The 20,090-nt window shown below is 40.6% G+C and overlaps 1 protein-coding gene across 2 annotated transcripts in view; it reads right to left on the bottom strand.

The window, feature by feature from the left end:
* arhgap5 (Rho GTPase activating protein 5) overlaps window positions 1-19,545 on the bottom strand; it is a 96,318-nt gene extending 76,773 nt beyond the window's left edge. For both annotated transcript variants that reach the window (XM_079573356.1, XM_079573355.1), the window contains exon 1: window positions 19,437-19,545. The gene's annotated coding sequence lies outside the window, so the exon portion shown is untranslated. The remainder of the gene's footprint in view (window positions 1-19,436) is intronic.
* Between the last annotated feature and the right edge of the window lie 545 nt (window positions 19,546-20,090).

The following is a 20,090-nucleotide window of genomic DNA, read 5'->3' as shown; positions in this document are numbered from 1 at the left end:
TGGAGCTTTTAGCCATGTTGTTATGCTATTTCCTTATCAAAAACACCCCCAGAGTGGTTTGTGGCTTCATTCACGCAGCTCTCAGTAATCCTCCTGAATCCTCCTCTCTGAGGCTCCGCCCTCTCCTGGTGAACGACTGACCTGCTCAGTTGTGTCGACACAGCGGAACGGAAGTGCTCGACGTTTGTATTGTACTGTCTTAATTCTATACTTATGGCCTGATTTTAATTTGTAAACCACCCTTTTCATTAGCATATTAGCTTGTGTGTTAGCCATTTATGAAGTTGTGTTGCAGATGTCAACTCCTTATAACTGCATTGTGAAGTATCTTCACTTATTGCTGTTTATTTACATTACGGTAAAGTATGTGCAGAGAGAGGGGGCGGAGTTAACTGAATCGAAGCGTTATGTCTTCCGGGTTTGAAAAATACCTCCAGAAAACACTTATATTTATCACAAAAATGAGTCCTCAATAGCGGTAGAGGTACAATCATTCATATAAATGCCTATACTTAACTTTGGAATGGCTAAAATAGCAGGATACAGATCCTTTAAACATATACACTTACAATCATTCACCAAAACTGTATCAAAAATGTCTAATACAGAGTGAGCTCACTTTCCACAATCTTTGAGATCCCCCTCTCGCTGCAGAGGAAACAACAGGGTCTTTCTCTAAAGGCAAATATTAAATATTTATTGTTGTCACTGCTGTGTATTTGTCTAAAAACTCTAGTTTCTTATTCAGTCCTGGTTTAGTCCTGGTTTATAACAGGTTTAGTCTAAGTCCTGGATAGTCCTGGCTCAGACCTGACGCAGACCGCAGCTCTGCCACGTCTAATAAGTTTTAATAAGTTATAGTTTTGCTCATCATGTTTTTTTAGACTCACTGCGGTTGTATATTGACATCTGGAGAGTAAAGAACCGAAACTTGGCAGAGAAAGAATCTGTGTTTTTTGACAACGCCCCCTACAGGAGCTTTTCGGTCAGTGCTATGTAAGTAGTTAATATTTACCCAGAACAGCAGCAGAATCCACAGACTCTGCAGTGCCCGGTTACTCCCGCCCAGGTGAGCGGCAGCCGGTCGGATCAGTTTGAGCCACTCCTGAATCCACAAGTTCAGACTCGTGGCACAAACAGAGGAAGAAGATTACCTCATGGTTTACGGATCGAAACACCAGGATGATGTCAGCAAAAAGAGCGAATCAGGAAAATAAATAAATGCAGAGATATCAATTTGAAACTTCCGCTTTAGATCACTGACATAAACATGAGGGGGGAATGTACTGCAAGTTTTCTGTCGTTTTATGTTTTCATATAAAAATAAGGCCTTTTATGTGTAAAAATGGACAAATAAAGAAGCAAAAAAGACAGGAAGGAAAGAAAGAGCGAAGAAAAGAAGGAAAGAAAGAAAGAAAGAATGATTGAAGGAAAAGAAAGACGGAAGGAAGTAAAGAAGGAAAGAAAGAAGGACAGGAAAAGGGTAGAAAAGGAACAGAACCTCTGGCCCTCAAGATGATTTTGAGAAACATTGTGACACAAATCAGAAAGTACTTTAACATTTTTAGGGTTAAATGGGAGAAGTACTGCTCATACACCCAACTAGGCCATATTATGTACAACTCTGGCATTTGTAGAAAGTGCACTGGAAAAACAATGATAATTTTAAGGAAGAAATGACAGAAACCTACTCGAATTAAGAGATTCAATCTAAAGTATGAGTAGATTTGGTCTGGTCTTAGATCAAACATCTTACCACCAATGGAACAAGTCATTATTCTCTTAATTCAGATTATATTGTATAATTTCAAGTGAAAAACAAATCTTTTTAAGGCGAGACACGGCAGGTGAAAGTGTTGATTTTTCACGCAGTGGTGGAAGTAGAGATTTGTATCTGTTTTCCTCCCTTAGTTTTCAATATATAAAAATGATGATGTTTATTTGATGATGTTTTGTCTGCGAGGTGGGGGCGACCCGGAAGTAGAAAGGCCGTCTTTCCCGCGGGTTTTCATTCATAAATATTGACAGATTTGACATCCACGTGTCCTGCTAAGGGGCCCCGTGATGACGCTTTTACCCAAATATGGTGTTTTTCCTCTTACGAGACGCTCGAGTGGAAAAGTGGAAGAACGGGCCGAGCATTCGCACTCGCTACAAAACTTCAGGGCTGGTTTTCTCTGAATGAGAGAAGCCGCACTCGGGCAGAGCCTGAGCCCTTATAGAAGCTCCCACAGACTCCAAACTTTACAGGCTGAGACACAACAAGGTTTTGAAGGTTTTTTCAGAGGGATTTTTTAATATCTAATTCCTAGCCTGATTTATTCAGCTTTGAAACCAAAAAAACAGGCGGAATTTGAGTTTTTACAGATTTTTTCACTGATGATTAGTTTATTGAAAAACTAAACAAAATATCCTAAATTCCCTCTGAAAAAATCTTAGTTACTAATATGTCAATAAAATAAAACCATAAAATTTAATCTGGCTCAATTCATTATTTTGATTTCGTTGCCCAAAATATAGGCAATTTTGGCAATTTGAATGCTCAAGATGCCTTATTTTTATGTGAAAACATAATAACAAATACATTTTTTGTCATATTTATATCTTTAATGTTCAGCAAAAGTTTGATATTGAATTGAATTGATGTCTCTACATTTATTATTTTTCCCTATTCACCTGCAGTGTCTCGCCTTAAAAGTAAAAGTTGATTTGTCTGATTTCAAAGTGGGTTTTATGTTTGTTCCATTGGCATCAGCATTTGTATCTTTATCTTAGATTCGTCCAAACAGACTCAAATTCAATATAAAGAACCTTTTATTCAAGCTTTACTTTGGCCTGAAATTTGGCAGTTTCGGCCCTCTATCTTTTAACAATGAAAAAAGTTGGCCCTCCGTTGTGAAAACTTGCCTATCCCTGCCCTAAGGTTCAGATTTCCCTTTGTCTGCACATGCACCTGTGTTTATTCCTCCCGTCTTTAGCCGCTGCTGTCTCCCACACAGGAAATGACCATATTTGGATTACAGCGTCATCTCGGCCACAGCCTTTCCTGCTACACGTGGATACCAAACCTGTCAGTATTTGTGAATGAAGAAGCGTGGGAAACAGACATGTTGGAGTCACTTCCTGGATAAATCTCTGGCTCAAAGCGACAAAACATCAGAAAACAAACACTTTGGTCTGATTTTTACTCTGATGCTTAAGCTAACATGCTAAAGGAGGAAACTATCAAAGGATTTAAACACTGAGACACCAAAAAGGAAGCTTAACTCTCACACTTTCCTTAAAACAAAATCGTGGGTAAAGCAAAGTGGAGATAAAATCCTGGTTCCAAACATCTGCTTTAGTTTCGGATCAAATTTGACTTCCCTTTATCCGCCTCGAGACGCAAAAGGAAACAATCTTCCCGAGTTGGAAATGAAAAGTCGAATTATGACAAATATGTCCGTCCGCTCATGAATGCACAAACGTGACTGAAATACTGATCTGTTAAGTCTTCACGGATGTTACAGACGGATTTACTTTTGCCCAAAACTGACCAAACAGAAAGATAAGAATCATCCAGTTAGTGATAAAAGACCATACGTGGCCACAGTAATAATATCCCTTCAGTTTGGCCCTGGTCTGACCCTGGTCTGACCCTGGTCTGACCCTGGTCTGACCCTGGTCTGACCCTGGTCTGACCCGTAGAGACACTCGACTGCACGGGTAGAACCTGCACTGGGCTGGAAAAGAACTGTTAATGGAAAAGGCCCATTACATCACAGCAGAGAGGACATTACATGTTTGTATAGGGCTGGGTACCTTTAACCCCTTAACTCCCACCAGAACCGAGCACATTTTCTCCAGTTTGGCTTTACCCCAATCCAAAAGCTTCTGGAAAAAAGGTGTGAAAATAGCGACAGAACTGAGATGAAAGCAATGCTGAAGATGTGACAAAAAAGTGAGAAAACTTTGACAAAAGAGTGACCAAAAAAATGACAAAAATGTGACAAAAAATGACAAAAAATGTGACAAAAATGTGACAAAAAATGACAAAAATTTGTGACAAAAATGTGACAAAAATGTGACAAAAATGTGACAAAAAAATGACAAAAAATGGATTAAAAAAAGACAAAAAATGTGACAAAAATGTGACAAAAATGTGACAAAAAATGACAAAAAAATGATTTAAAAAAAGACAAAAAATGTGACCAAAAAATGACCAAAAAAATGACCAAAAAAATGATTTAAAAAAATGGAAAAAGATCCATTTAGATGAGTTTTGTAGATCTTCGCTTTCAAATGAGGCGTTACACTGGCTAAAAATACAAAAAAAAATTAAAAAAATGACAAAAACAGGAAGAAAAAAAAAACATACACAACACAGCAACAACGTGAGGAAAAAGATCAGTTTTGTGGGTCTTAGCTTTCAAATGAGGTGTTACACAGGCCTATAAGAGGACAGCATGCATTTGGTTTAGGCGGGTGGTAAGAGGTTAATATTAATGAGCAGAACTCTGAGAAGTTCTTCATATGAAAAATCAGAAGTTTTTTTGCCATATTTTTTCCATTTTTTCCCATTTTTCCCCCTCATTTTAACTAATTTTCATTACCAATATGTTTTCCCAATTTTTTTTTTACACCATTTATTCGCATTTTCGTTCCTATTCCTACACCTTTTCTTTTTCCTTTTGCCACAATTTTTCTTCAAATTTCCCCCATATTATTCACCAATTTTCACACATTTCTTGCCATTGGAGATGAACCTGACATTGTGCATTTCCAGATCTTCCACACATTATTATTTGTTTTTTGCTTCTCTAAAACGTAACAGTACCCAGCCCACGTTTTACTACAGCAGCTTTTCCTCCTAAAACAAGCTTTACCAAAACAAAACCTTCTTCTGTTCCACATCCGCCAACAAGAAGAGAATTCAAGCTCTTTCACTTTTGTTTTTTGTCACTTCGGTGTCGAGTCTCTCCGCAAAAACACTCCCACATCTCCGTTTCCAAACAGAAGGCGATCTTAGTCACGGGCCGAGGTTCAGCTGAGTCACCGCCATGAATGAACAGTGGTTAACAGTGTCCTCTCACAGCGAGGGGGTCCCGGGTTCGATTCCCAGGCCAAGTGAGAACTTTAGTCTAGTGTTGATCACGAAAACTGAAATATCTCGTCATAATTCCCACTCAGATTTTTGCTGACTAGAGCTGGACTACAAGTAAACTCAAAATATGACTAAAATCTCCAGATATTATCCACTCATAGGACTAATAACTTCTCAGCTGTGAGGAAGTTGTTGTGGGAAGCTCATTTTTACGCTGTAACTGAGATTTTTCCAATGCAAAAAAAAACTGGGAAGTCGTGATCACTTTCAGTTCCAGTTCTCTTTACATTCACATACAGCTTTTGTGACTTCCAGCAGAAGAAAAAAATCTAAATTAAAATGTTGTCAAAACAAACACTGCTTCAGAAACCTCAACTCAACCTTTTAGCCCCCACTTTAAAGGCCCACATTATCTCCAGTTCAGCTTGTTAAAGCCAATAAGGCCAGAGTAACGCCTCATTTGAAAAAGCTACAAAACTGATCCAAGATTATTCCTCGTTGTGTTTCCATGTTTCTATCTTGTTGCAGCATTGTCATCGCTTTTCGTCACGTTTTCATCGTTGTTTATGTCTCATTTTCGTCACTATTTTTAAGTTTTTTTCAAGAAGCTTTTAGATAGAGACCGAAATGTCTGGTCTATAAACCTGTAAAAACAAATACTTTTATTTCATTACTTTAGGTCAGGGGTAGGCAAGTTTGTGTCATGGAGGCCAATTTTCTTCATCGCCAAAACACCAAAGGCCGAACCTCACCATTGTCGCCTAAAGTAAAGAACTTTTTTTCTGCAAATGTCAAAGTTTTACATCAGTGGTTCCCAAGTCGCGACCCAACGCTACCCTCGGATGACCGGCCCAAATAACCCAAATAAAACCTTTATTTGTCATATATCGTACACAATATTGTGTTTTCCCACACAAGCAGTAGATATCCCTTTAAAAACTGAAATTCCATGCAGTTTCAGCTGGAAAATATTGAAAAATAAGTTCCCCATGGACTCGCGAAACTCCTGAAAAAGGTTCCGCGACCCACTTTTGGGTCCCGACCCACCAGTTGAGAATCACTGTTCTACGTTACATACTGTAAGGCCAAGTGGGATATTCTGCCAGGGCATTTTTAAAATACTGACACTATTTCTTGCATTTTTAGAGCACTGTAAAAGAATGTGATCTCTTATTTGCATAATAATTAGGGATGCACGATAATATCGGCCGCCGATAATTATCGGCATTTATCGGCATTTTGGCGCCATCCCCGATAAAGCCGATAAAAAAAAATTGGGCCGATAATTAGGCCCGATAATAATAAACTCAAATTACATTGAATCTGCGGCTCCAGCTCGCTGCCTTTCTCTCGGCGGCGCCGCCCCGCACGTCCTGCAGCCCGGAGCTGCTGCAGACTCAGGACAGCACATTGACAGCAGCAGATATACGCTCTCCACGGCCGACTTTTGCACGGTTTTAGCTGAAAAATACGACGACTATTCCAGCGAAACAGCGCTGTGCAGGCGCTCTCCTTGAAGGAAGAGTTTTTAGACTTTTTACATCGAAGTAACTTCAACATTAGCACCGCAACAAAATGAGAAAAAGACGAGGAAATGCGAACCGCGGATCCGCTCACGTAAGTGAGCATTACTGGAACACAGCGGGGCCTGAACACATGTATTATCATAGCATTTCTGATCAAATAAACACGACAGCCCCGAGATTGAAGCGCTATGAACGAGAGGAGTTTTACATTGATGAAATGAGCCACGCAGCTATGTTTTTTTTTTTTACCACACGAGGCACAAATGCATAAATGAGCCCAATGCAGGATTATATTCCAGTATTGTAAATAAGAATTCATTAGTATGATGTCAACAAAAAGAAAAATACTAGGAATGAAATAGTATTATTATTATTATTATTTTTTTATTTTTTTTTAAATAAGATGTGACACAGATGAGCAGAGACAGACCTGCTCATGATGGAATGTAAATAATGGATGTAAATAACCAGAGCTTTAGAAAAAGGTGGAGACTCAAACCCAAAGTAAAACTCATTATTTGATTTATATTTATACACTTGTATGTTGCCTGGTAGAGTTAATATATTTTGGGCAGAACTGTGAACTGTTACATTGAGTTCTTGTCACAAAATAAAGTGCAAATATATATACATAATTATCGGTGTCATTATCGGTTATCGGTATCGGGACATGCGGAATTATCGGTTATCGGTTATCGGTTCAAATTGGCATTATCGTGCATCACTAATAATAATGTTTCTCAAAATCATCTTGAGGGCCAGAGTTTCTGTGCTGGAGGGCCGGATTATGCCCGCGGGCCTGACGTTGCCTACCTCTGCTTAAGGTGATTCAATCCTAGTTTCTGTCCCAGCTTTGATTCATTACCGTTAGCATACTGTTGCTAGCCACATTTTGCGCAGCGACAAAAAATACAATTGTGGAGGTTTAACTAACTCAGCGATTGAATTCTCCAGGTTCTGCGCTTCAAAATGACGTACAGCAGGTCCGCATTCACTGAGGTTTGGTGAAACTATGCCTATTTTCATTGCGTTATTTCTCTGTCACCCTAAGGCGGGGTCGGCATCGTGTAGGGGCGATTTTAATCAATGCCAAAACATCGAGGGCCGAACCTCACCATAGTAGCCTAAAGCACATTTTTTATTTTTTTGCAAAAGCCAATGTTATACATCTGTGGTACGGCTTCAGGACCCATCATTAACCCAGGATGACGAGCCACGACCCAAATAAAACTGTCATTTTCCATGTATCGTATCAAAGTTATTATTGAATAAGTAGTAGATGTGCTTCTGAGAGATCAAAACAAACCAATAACATTCATTTTAACAGACTCCCGTATGTTTCCGCGCAGTTTCAGATGGAAAATTGAAAAATAAAGTTCCTTGAAGGCTTGTGACCCACTGAGAATTATTCCACAACCCACTTTTGGGTTTTTTAAGGGTTCTAAGAGTACTTTAACAGGTATTTGATCTCCCATTTGTATAATAATATTTCTCAAAATCATCTCGAGGTTCTGTGCTGGAGGGCTGGATTTGGCCCCCGGGCCTGACGTTGCAAACCCTGCCCTAAGGCCCAGGGAGCTCGTTTTAAAGTCCTGACTTCGCACTTTCCAACGCAAAAAACGAGAAGGAGCTATCATTTTCAGTCCCGGAGATATCGGCTTTTTTCTGGCGCTAGATCGGCCGATACCCGATATTGTAAAATTCTCTACTTTTAGATTTGGGTAATGCCTGGAGAATAACTGGAGAACATGTGCTCGGTTCGGGCGGGGTTTAAGAGGTTGGTCAAACATCTCCATGGCATCTTCATGTATTTAAAAGCTGTTAACTCTAGTTTAGAGCTTTGTCTTTGCTGTTGTTGGTCCTGACTTGAAAGACTAAACCCGTCTGGCTCCGCCTCCGGTCCATCATCAACTTGAAAATGTCTGTACGGACTTTACAGAAGTTCCAGAGTTGAAATGTCTCTCTGAATAAAAGGCGAGTGTTTTAAACAGCGAGAGCAAAGCGACGCCTCAGATCTGAGAAACAAAGGCTCTCATTTGGCCGTTTACGCTGAGATTACACAGCGCCGCGGCCTGATGACGGCTTATTACTGTAAATATAACGGCGGCATTTGACGACGCTGTGATTCACCAGACCCCGTGTTTACGCAGCGTTTTACAGGACCTGCCGACATCACAGTCACGGGTCACTTATTAACAGATACGAGGCGTGTTTAAGGCGTGACGCTGCAGCTGAATATGTACAGATGTCACAGTTAAACTTCTGCTGAACATTACTGACATGAATGAGGAATCGTGAGCTGCTGGTTGGACAATCCTAACTATAACCAAAGTTTTATCGTAGCGGTTTCAGCTTCAGAAGTGTTTAGCTGAGGCGAGTGGTGTATTTTTGCGGAATAAATCTCCATGATTTCAACCCCCAGTTTAACGGAGCACATTTACTCCCATTCAACTTTACCAACATCTCAAAGCTTCATGTTTGGTATCCATGTGTAGCAGGAAAGGCTGTGACTGAGATGACGCTGTAATCCAGATATGATCATTTCCTGTGTGGGAGACAGCGGCGGCTAAAGACGGGAGGAACATACAGGGAGGCAGGGAGCGAGGGATGGATGGATGGACGGTCTTAAAGTTTAGTCCCTTCTTTCTTCTCTCCCATTCATTCTTTCTTTCTTTCTTTCCTACCTCCTTTCTTTCTTTCCTACCTTCTTTCTTTCCTCATCCCTTCTTTCTTTCCTACCTCCTTTTTTCTTTCTTTCTTTCCAACCTCCTTTCTTTCTTTCTTTCTTTCTTTCCAACCTCCTTTTTTCTTTCTTTCTTTCCAACCTCCTTTCTTTCTTTCTTTCTTTCCTACCTCCTTTCTTTCCTCCATCCCTTCTTTCTTCCCTCCCTCCCTTCTTTTTCATTCCTCCCTCCCTTCTTCCTTTCCTCCCTCCCTTCTTTCTTTCTTTCCTCCCTCCCTTCTTTTTCATTCCTCCCTCCCTTCTTCCTTTCCTCCCTCCCTTCTTTCTTTCTTTCTTTCTTTCCTCCCTCCTTTTTCATTCCTCTCTCCCTTCTTCCTTTCCTCCCTCCCTTCTTTCTTTCCTCCCTCCATTTTTTCTTCCCTCCCTCCCTTCTTTCTTTCCTCCCTCCCTTCTTTTTCATTCCTCCCTCCCTTCTTTCTTTTCTACCTCCCTTCTTTCTTTCCTCCCTCCCTTCTTCCTTTCCTCCCTCCCTTCTTTCTTTCCTCCCTCCCTTCTTTCTTTCCTCCCTCCCTTCTTCCTTTCCTCCCTCCCTCCTTTCTTTCCTCCCTTCTTCCTTTCCTCCCTCCCTTCTTCCTTTCCTCCCTCCCTCCCTTCTTTCTTTCCTCCCTCCCTCCTTTCTTTCCTCCCTCCCTTCTTCCTTTCCTCCCTCCCTCCCTTCTTTCTTTCCTCCCTCCCTCCCTTCTTTCTTTCCTCCCTCCTTTCTTTCCTCCCTCCCTTCTTTCTTTTCTCCCTCCTTTCTTTCCTCCCTCCTTTCTTTCCTCCCTCCCTTCTTTCTTTCCTCCCTCCCTTCTTTCTTTCCTCCCTCCCTCCTTTCTTTCCTCCCTCCCTCCCTTCTTTCTTTCCTCCCTCCCTTCTTTCTTTCCTCCCTCCCTCCTTTCTTTCCTCCCTTCTTTCTTTCCTCCCTCCCTTCTTTCTTTCCTCCCTCCCTCCTTTCTTTCCTCCCTTCTTTCTTTCCTCCCTTCTTTCTTTCCTCCCTCCCTTCTTCCTTTCCTCCCTCCCTTCTTTCTTTCCTCCCTCCCTTCTTCCTTTCCTCCCTCCCTCCCTTCTTTCTTTCCTCCCTCCTTTCTTTCCTCCCTCCCTTCTTTCTTTCCTCCCTCCTTTCTTTCCTCCCTCCTTTCTTTCCTCCCTCCCTTCTTTCTTTCCTCCCTCCTTTCTTTCCTCCCTCCTTTCTTTCCTCCCTCCCTTCTTTCTTTCCTCCCTCCCTCCCTTCTTTCCTCCCTCCCTCCTTTCTTTCCTCCCTCCCTTCTTTCCCCCCTCCCTCCTTTCTTTCCTCCCTCCCTCCTTTCTTTCCTCCCTCCCTTCTTTCCTCCCTCCCTCCTTTCTTTCCTCCCTCCCTCCTTTCGTTCCTCCCTCCCTTCTTTCTTTCCCCCCTCCCTCCCTTCTTTCTTTCCTCCCTCCCTTCTTTCCTCCCTCCCTCCCTCCTTTCTTTCCTCCCTCCCTTCTTTCTTTCCTCCCTCCCTCCCTCCCTTCTTTCTTTCTTTCCTCCCTCCCTTCCTTCTTTCTTTCTTTCTTTCTTCCCTCACTCCTTTCTATTTTCTTCCTCCCTTCTTTCATTCCTACCTCCCTTCTTTCTTTCTTCCCTTCCTTCCCTGACGCTGTAATCCAAATATGGTCATTTCCTTTGTGGGAGACAGCAGCGGCTAAAGACGGGACAAATATACACCGGGCACATGTGCAGACAAAGAGACTAAACTTTAGGGCCGTTTTCATGCCACTCTTTAACAACATCTTAGTCATGTTACATTCATATCTACAGTAAATATATCTCCCTATTCACCTGCAGAGTCTCGCCTTTATTTCTCTCGCAATAATTTCCCGTCTGCACCGACCAAAGTCCGGGATGAGTCACTGTAATCCGAAAGGCACGTCAAACAATGCCGGGCTCGCAACAGACACCGCAAATTGATAAGCTCTTAATTTGAGACGGCGTGTCTCTGTGGGACGGGGCTAAATGAAAGGCTCACCTCGCGGGAGACGGGAGAGTTATCGAATTAGATCGCGGACGGAGCAGGGAGGGAGGGGGGGCTGCAGCGGGGCAAGCGATCTACGCAGGACACGGCGGCGACTAACCCGATGACCTCCACGCGACCATGAGGAGACGAGGAGGAAAAAAGAGAAACGATTTCACAATATCTCTGACTATCACGGCAATATCAGGCAACAATATCACAGAAAATATACGACAACATTGATAAGGTCTTTCATTTGTCACTAGGAAATGATTACATTATTTCACTCAAGCACAAGTAAAGAGTAAAAAAGTATTTGGAGAAAACGTTACTTGAGTACTATACTGCAGGGGTAGGCAACGTCAGGCCCGGGGGCCAAATCCGGCCCTCCTGCACAGACCCTCTGGCCCCCAAGATGAATTTGGTTATTGTGTAAAAACAGTATAATATAAATACAAAATGTTACTGTTCACATATGTTTTTGAACCTGTTAACTCCCACCTGAACTAAGCACATTTCCCCCTGTTTGGCTTTGCCCAAACCTAAAAGCCTCTTGAAAAGAAAGCATCAAAATGGCATCGAAACACAACAAAGTGACATAAAAGCGACATAAACACAACAAAAGAATGACTAAAACATGCCAGAAAAGCAACAATAATACAACAAAAAAGTGACTAAAGAGCGAGAAAAAAGTGACGAGAAAAAAGGGCAAAAATACTTAAACTTACTTAAAAACCCACAATAAAAACTTCAAAGATGCTTCAAAAATTTGACAAAAGAGCAGCAACAACGCAACAAAAAGCTACTATTAGTTTTGCAGGCCTTAGCTTTCAAATGAGAATGAAAATCGGCCCTTTACCACACAAACTTGCTGACCCCTGGTTTACTGGGTCAGTGTTTCAAAGTGAAATTTCCATTCATGTTCCAGTTGTGACGTATATTAAAGCTCAGGTACCTGATTTTTCCTGTTCAAAATGTGAAATGTTTTGGCCTTAAGTCATTTCTAGCTCTCACAATCCCTCCTGTGCACCCAAATTGTTCAGCAAAACTAATTATAAGCACTTTTACACACCCGTGTACAGCTTCGAGTAGTGGCAAAGTAGGGACCACCCCCAAATAAATGGTATGAATTTAGCTTTCTACTTCTATAGATACAGACGGCATCTCGTCATATTATCTCGAAAATATTATCTTGTAGGAAGCACAGTTGTTCACTCTTTTTAGCCATTTTCTTATTTATCACACAGAAATGAAGTCAAGTGTAAATCGGGTCCATATGGATATTTTCTCACAGTAGTTTGTTCAGTAGAAGTGAAAAAATGGCCGTTGTAGCTACAGCTAGCTAAGCTTTAGCCCGATGCTAACATGAAGCATCATGTTTCCAGAGATGCCGTCTGTATCTATCTTCGTGTACAACATACTCTCTGATGGAAAAAATAAACATACTCTACAACAAAAAGTCAGGAACAACAAAGTCAGGTCCAGCTTTAAGAGAAACAAAACATTGTGAACATTTTAAATTTGTAAAGACCATAAAACACATATAAAACATATAAAAATAACTCAATACATATATTTTACACATCAACATGAAGATCGTCATAAATACTTACTCACAGTGGCAGGAGTTACTATATGTTTTTTTACTTAGGAGTACAGATATTTCTGCTCAAGTAGAAGTAAAAAGTACTGTATAAAAGACTACTTGCAAAAGTTACTTCAAAAAGTTACTTGAGTACATGTATAGGTCTGGGTACCTTTAAACAATCAAAATAAAAGTTTAGGTTTTTCTGGTATTGGAAAAAGCTGGTCCCAAAAAAAAAAAAAAAATCCTTGGAGATTTATATTTGATATATATTTGCCTGTTTGTTTCAGGGACAGCATTTAACCACTTAACTACAACCTTAGGGTTAACAATTACTTACATCCAAGTCTCAAAGTGTGTTGACTGGAGAGCCTATGGCCAATATGCCAGTGTGATACCTCATTTGAAAGCCAAGACCTTCTAGTTTCTAAAAGTATGTGTAGTTCATATTTGTAAAAAAAAGCATAGTTCAGGTATCAGTAAAGAAAACCAAGTATTGTTAAAGTACCAGTATTGGAAAAAATACTACACGCCTACACGATAACACAATCTCAGGTTCGATATATTGAGGAAGGAAAGTATCGAGATAACGGATCCCGATGGGGCACAGATAGAAACTTTACCAATCCACAAAGAGGGAAATCCAGGAGTCAAGTAGAGCACAATACATCCAGTTAACTCCATACGCCCCCATACAGAAGTACAATTGAGAAAATATTTAACTAGTGGTTAATTCGTTTCCTGTCTGTGATTGGATCGATAAACTTTGCGAGATTTGAGGCTGTTCGCAAAGTTCCCGACGGTCCTGCTTTAGGACAGAAACAAAAAGCAGAAGTGGGCGACAGGACTGGCAACAAGAACCTCTTTGTGGAGTGAGTTTGGTTCAACATAATAGTAAACTAGAGACTTAACAGGTTTTGGACTAAATAAAACCTCGTGTGGACTAAGTTAGAAACCGTTCGCTGCAGAGGACGTTAAGTGTGACCATTCGCAAAACTGATTAGCGGCGCAGCAACGATAACAAGAACAAACTGATTTTGTAAAATGGACAAAGCAGAAGTGAACTAGGGCTGCACAACTTTAATAAAAAGACTGATTAAATTTTACTGATTAGTACTGTTGGGTCATTCCGTCCCGAATCTTCCCAGGTGACCCTCTCTGATTTGGATGACATTAACAATGCACTATTTCTGACACTCGCTTCTGCAAAAAATATTCTAAATATTTTTTAAACATGAGGTCATTTGAGTTAGATAAACATTTCCTGGCTACAGACTGACTGATTTGCCTTCTATCTGTGCATCAGTAGTTTGACTACATGGTCCAATCCTGCATAAACCAGAGGGCCATTTTTGAGATTTTCCAAGTTGGACCCATCTTTGTGAGTTATAACTAGGGCTGAAACGACTAATCGATTTTTGAAATAGTCGACAACTATGTTAGTAATCGATTACTCGTTTCTTGGTTCACACAGACTTAAATGCAGCAAAAATGACATAAAAATGTGTGTGTTTTTGATGAAAACCTACTTTGTTTGTATAGTTAGGGTCTGTAGTGTTTTGTACATTATACATTTCTTGAATAGAGCCTCCAACAAACGTTTTCTCTTTAGTTTACTCCATCAACACATCCTCAAGCAGCGCCACTTAAGCTATATGTGATTACAAAATAAAAATCCTACACCATTCACAGGCAAGCGACTAATCGTAAAAATAATCGGTAACACTTTATAATAACTACACCATATTTAGCCGTTATAGATGATGAGTTAACAGTTAATTAATCATGAACGATGCATTAGTTAAGTGTGACTAACACTTAATAACTACTTAATAAAGGAATAAGTCAAGTATTAAAAGCGATTCATTATGAGTTAGGCATTAAATGTAGTAGTTAAGTAGTTATTAAGTGTTAAAGTAGTAGTGGCAGTGTTAACTAATGAATTGTTCACGATGAATTAAGTGTTAACTCATCATTTATTAAGGCTAAAAAAGGTGTAGTTATTATAAAGTGTTACCAAATAATCGATTACAAAATAATCGTTAGCTGCAGCCCTAGTTATAACTCAAAAAACCTTTATCAGATGGACATCGTGCTTCTACTGCAGTAAGGTTATATCCTAATAAGCTCAAATCTGGAATATGAAGATGACACTTCTTCTGTAGAGCCCCTGACATTTTTTGGGGAGAAAAAAAAATCGGAAATTTAAAAATGGCCATTTTAGCAGCCTTTACATCCACAGGTTTACAGCCTAGAACATTTGCGATGATTGTTCCTGGAACTATGTTTAGTGGACCAAATCACAACACCCTGCTTTGTACATTGCTAAAAAAAATGTCGATACTGGTACTTTAACGATACTTAGTTTTCGGTACCGATACCTGAGCGATACATTTTTCGGTACCAATACTTAATTATTTTTCATTTAGAACCATAAAACAGATGAACAATGTTAATTTATTCTTTTCCTTCCATTTAATTTCTTTTACATTTGTAATAGTTGTTTGAGAGGAAACTTCCTTTAACAACAGGCGTAAAAAAACTTTCCACGTTTCTTATTTTTTCCCTCATTTTTAACAATTTAAAAGAAAAAAGTCCCCCCTAAATTTTTCTTCAAATTTTTCCCCAATTTTTTTGTGTTTTTTTTCTCTCCCAATTTTCCCCTTTTTTGTAATTTTCCCCAAATTTACCCCCCAATTTTTTATATTTTCTTCCATTTTTTCCCACGTTATTTCCCTTTTTTCCCCCAAATTTAACCAAATTTTTCCCACTATTTGCATTTTTTTTTTTTCTTTTTTTTTTACACTTCTCTTTCACTTTTTTAAATTTGTATAACCAACAGCATAAAAAACTTGAATATAAAGATTTTATATTTCTTTTCGGTACCTGCTTTCGATACTTTTATTTTTCCAATACCGTTAATACCTAAACCTTTTATTTTTCGATACCGCACTGGCATCGTTTAACGGTCCCAGCCCTATTCATTCCACATGTGTAGAAACTCCAAAAAAGAAAAATCCTCCAAATCTGAGGCTGTGGGTGAAACTTCAAGGAATGACCCGATAGTGATTACACCCACTTACAAGACTCACATTCCAGAAAACGTTTGTAGGGCTCGAAACTACAGTGTAATCAGATTTCACACGTGATTAATCCTTATTGGCGACAGGTTTTATGTTGCTTGTAGACGCCGTTATATGACCGTCTACGCGACCTTTGAAACGGTGATTCGATTCGGCGAAAAACAAACGCGACTGAATGAACGTCAATACTGGCACTCGCTAAAGGCGGACACGGGATCTGGTCTAAAAGTGGAGAAAGTCCTGGGACGTAATGGGGTCAGTGGGTTAGTGGGAGACGGGGGAATTTCTGCAAAAACGGAGATCGAATCCAGGTCTAAAACTGACGACAGGAATGAGCGCGAGTGACATTAGCAAGACGACCATGTATGTGATTATTAGCGGAGTTTTGATACTAAAACAATACATGGAAATGGACAAAAACAGAACAGTAAACAGAGACTTAATCAGTGATAAAGAAATAAAAGGCTTGAATAAAAACGGGGTGAAAACCAAGGCTAAACTCTGACCAAGCACGACTGAAACTAGGGCACCAAAAAGGGGCTATATTTGAGTTACGGCCATTTAAAATTAATAGTTTTAATTATTCAGACAGTGAATGAAGAGAGATTACTGACATTAGTTAGCTTCTTAACTCCCACCTGAACCGAGCACATTTTCTCCAGTTTGGTTTTACCCAAATCTAAAGAGTTCTTGAAAAAAGTGTCAAAATAGGAACAAAAATGAGATTGAAGCAAAGACGAAAAGGCAAAAAAACACAACAAAACGTGATGAAATGTGTTACGAAAACGCAAAAAAAGGGCGACAAAAACGTGACGAAAACGCGATGATAAAGTGATGAAAAAAAGGCTGTGGGAACCCAGGGTGCTGAAGGTGCTGCACAGAAAGAGCATTTTTGGGGGCAATCTTAAAGAGACTAGATGCAAGTTGGTCATTTTATACTCACTACTGCCACTTCAGGTCTTACATGTAACTGCAGTCTCTATATTAAGCTCGTGCATGACAGCCCTTCAGACCCGAATTAACAACTTTTTGAGTGACAGTGCAGGATTTTAGAGGACATTTAGAGACATTTTTAAACTCTGTATACGTTTGTTAAGTGGTGACGTCACAGCTTTACTTCCAGGTTCACAGATGTGTGAGAAATTACAAAAAACTTTAATACCACAATAAATATTTGTGAAACTCAACGGAGAGTTACTGAACAGACTTATGTATCAGGCCCATTAGCCAGAAATGCTGAACCTACTGCTATAAAAGTCATATTTACCAAAATCTGTACATCCGGGTTAGCGGAGATAAATGCTAACGGCGCAGCAGCTACGCTAACCCCGGAAGTAGCGACTTTAGTAAATATGACTTTTTTTAGCAGTAGGTGCGGCAATTTTGGCTAATGAGTCTGAGAAATAAGTAGGTTCAGTAACTCTCCGCTGATTTTTAGAAATATTGATGTTTTTAAAAAAATGTTTTTTCTCGCATATTTGCCGATCTGCTAGGACCCGGATGCGGAAATCGTGACGTCACACTTAACAAACGTATAGAGAGTTCGGGAATGTGACGTCATATCGCTAAGCATTATGGGATTAGCAGCAATTGTAAACTAATGGAGATTTTAGAAGTTAAAATACTGGAGTTCACATTAAAACACTTGGACACCACAGTGAGTTAGATGTATTTACCAGCAGTAACTCAGCAGCTAACAGAGTTGTTCCACGGCTATTTTCTACACTTTATAAACTGTTTTTAGCTAATGTTAGTCAATGGAAATGTATGCTAACAGCTGCAAAGATGGCCGATCTCCATGGTAACTGTAGACTTTCCCAAACCCTATAGTCCCTTTAACCCTAATCAAAATATGTTCCCACGGCTCTGGACAAAAATATGTGACAAAAACGCACAAAAAGTGATGAAAATGTGACGAAAAATTGACGACAACAGAGGAAAAAGATCCGTTTAGATGTGTTTTGTGGGTCTTAGCTTTCAAATGAGGCATTACACTGTGACCTTAAGGGATTTGGGTAAAGCTGAACTGGAGAAAATGCACTCAGGGTTAAGAGGTTCACCCAAACAGACTCAGATCTAGACAAAACCATGACTAAACTCGAGCTAAGGTAAAAGTACAGCAAGGTGTAATTTAGGGCTGAAACGACTAATCGACGACTAATCAATTATTGAAAGAGTCGACAACTATTTTAGTAATCGATTAATCGTTTTCTGGTTCACACAGACTAAAATGACGCAAAAAAAGACATAAAAAATGTAGTATTTTTGATGAAAACCTACTTTGATTTTAAATTTAGGGTCTGTAGTGTTTTGTACATTGTAAATTTCATTAATAGAGCCTTCAAAAAACATTTCCCTTTAGTTTACTCCATCAAACAGCGCCACTTAAGCTATAATGTGATTAAAAAAATAAAAAATGAAATTTTCCTACACCATTCACGGCCAAGTGATTAATCGATTAATCGTAAAAATGATCGATAGATTAATCGATTACAAAATAATCATTACTTGCAACCCTAGTGTAATTAGTTAAATGGACGGTTGACGAAAAGTAATAATGGAAAATATGATTTAAACTCAAAACAAACCAGATTCAAACCATGACATGCCAAAATATTGCATGAAATTATAAACTATTCCTGATTCTTGTTTGGGAAAAATCGCCAGTTTAGCTAAATAACGACTCAACTCATAAGTGCCTCGTTATTAGAGATTTTTATCTATTTTTTTTAACAAACTGCCGTAAAATAAAGCTAAAACAAGAAACAAATCCAGCAAAACTAAGGGCCACATTCCCATCAACTTTGATCAGGACGCACCCACTACTTCACCAGCGCTTCCCTCACGACAAACCCCAACACATTACGAACAAATACACAAATTCCTTCACTTTTTCCCTTCCTCGGTGGAGAAAACTATTGTGCAACCTCGCCCGTCATTGTGAGTTAAACAGCTGAGAGAAATGCACCGGGGGAGCGAGTCATTTACCGGGGGGGGGGTGTAGTTTTTTTAGCTTCAATTTCGGACCTTCCTCACTTTACACGCTTATTAAACGCCTCCAAAAAAAAAAAAAAAAACATTGCCAATCCGCCCCTCCGCGAGATTAGATCCGCATTAAGCTCCGTCTCCCCCCGGGGAAGGGGAACACGATCCTTCCCGGGGCCTGCGAGGAGCTTTTTAGCCCCTGATTTACGCTCCCTCCGTGAGAAAAATCCCCCAGCTCTTCACCTTTTTCCCATTCCGATTAGCCCGCTAGCTGGATTAGCCGCTAGCCGTTAGCATTCCAGTAGCATTCCAAGCTAAGCGGCCAACGGCTGAGTCTCGTGCGCGAGCGGGGGGGGAAAAAAACACTTTAGGAGGCGAAACTCTGGGGTTAAATCGCCTTGTTCTGTGAGGGAAGGGGTTGTGTTTTCGCTGGGAAGGGGGGTATAAAGGTGTTACTGCTCCGAACGCATTCCCCAACCCACCTTTGAACATGGTCGCTGCTGCTCCTACATCCACAAACCACATTCCCGTGTCCCGAAACCAGCAGCAGATCCAGCCGTTACATCCAGGAGCAGCGCGCGGGGGTCGGAGGCATTTCTCGGGGCGGTTTTGAGGGCGGTAGTCCCCGGTTGGTTTTGGAGGGTGTCTCTTCCCCTTCTCTTCTCTTCTCTTCTGCAGCAGGGTGAAGGGTTGGACTGGTCGGGAGTGATTGAGCTGGGTTGGTATGCGCTGTAAGCCGAAACCTGGCCGTGTGCGTCGGGGAGAGAGAGACGGAGAGAGGAGAGAGAGCGCCCTCCCTCTGCAGAGCCGCGGCGGTGATGGTAATGGCGACACTTCGGGTCTCTCCGCGGTGCTGGGAATGTGCCGCAGACGGGAGCGGCCCGCACATCCAGGACAGCAGGGGGGGTAAACGTGAGGGCTGATGAAAGGTATTTGCATTTTGGATTTTTTTTTTTTTCCATCCACTTCCTTCTGCTTATCCAGGGCCCAGGTTGCAGAGGCAGAGTGGAAGCAGCAGGGACAGCCAGACTTCCCTCTCCCCAGACACTTTGTTCACCCTGTTCCAAGTTCAACTAAATCTTCCAGCATGTCCCAGTGGTTCCCATCCTGTTAAGTACCATTCATTTGTACTTTGA

Source organism: Gobius niger, assembly GCF_951799975.1.
Source record: "Gobius niger genome assembly, chromosome: 16".
Taxonomy (NCBI): Eukaryota; Metazoa; Chordata; class Actinopteri; order Gobiiformes; family Gobiidae; genus Gobius; species Gobius niger.
Note: the sequence above shows the minus strand (reverse complement) of the source record. Positions and strands in the feature narration are given on the sequence as shown.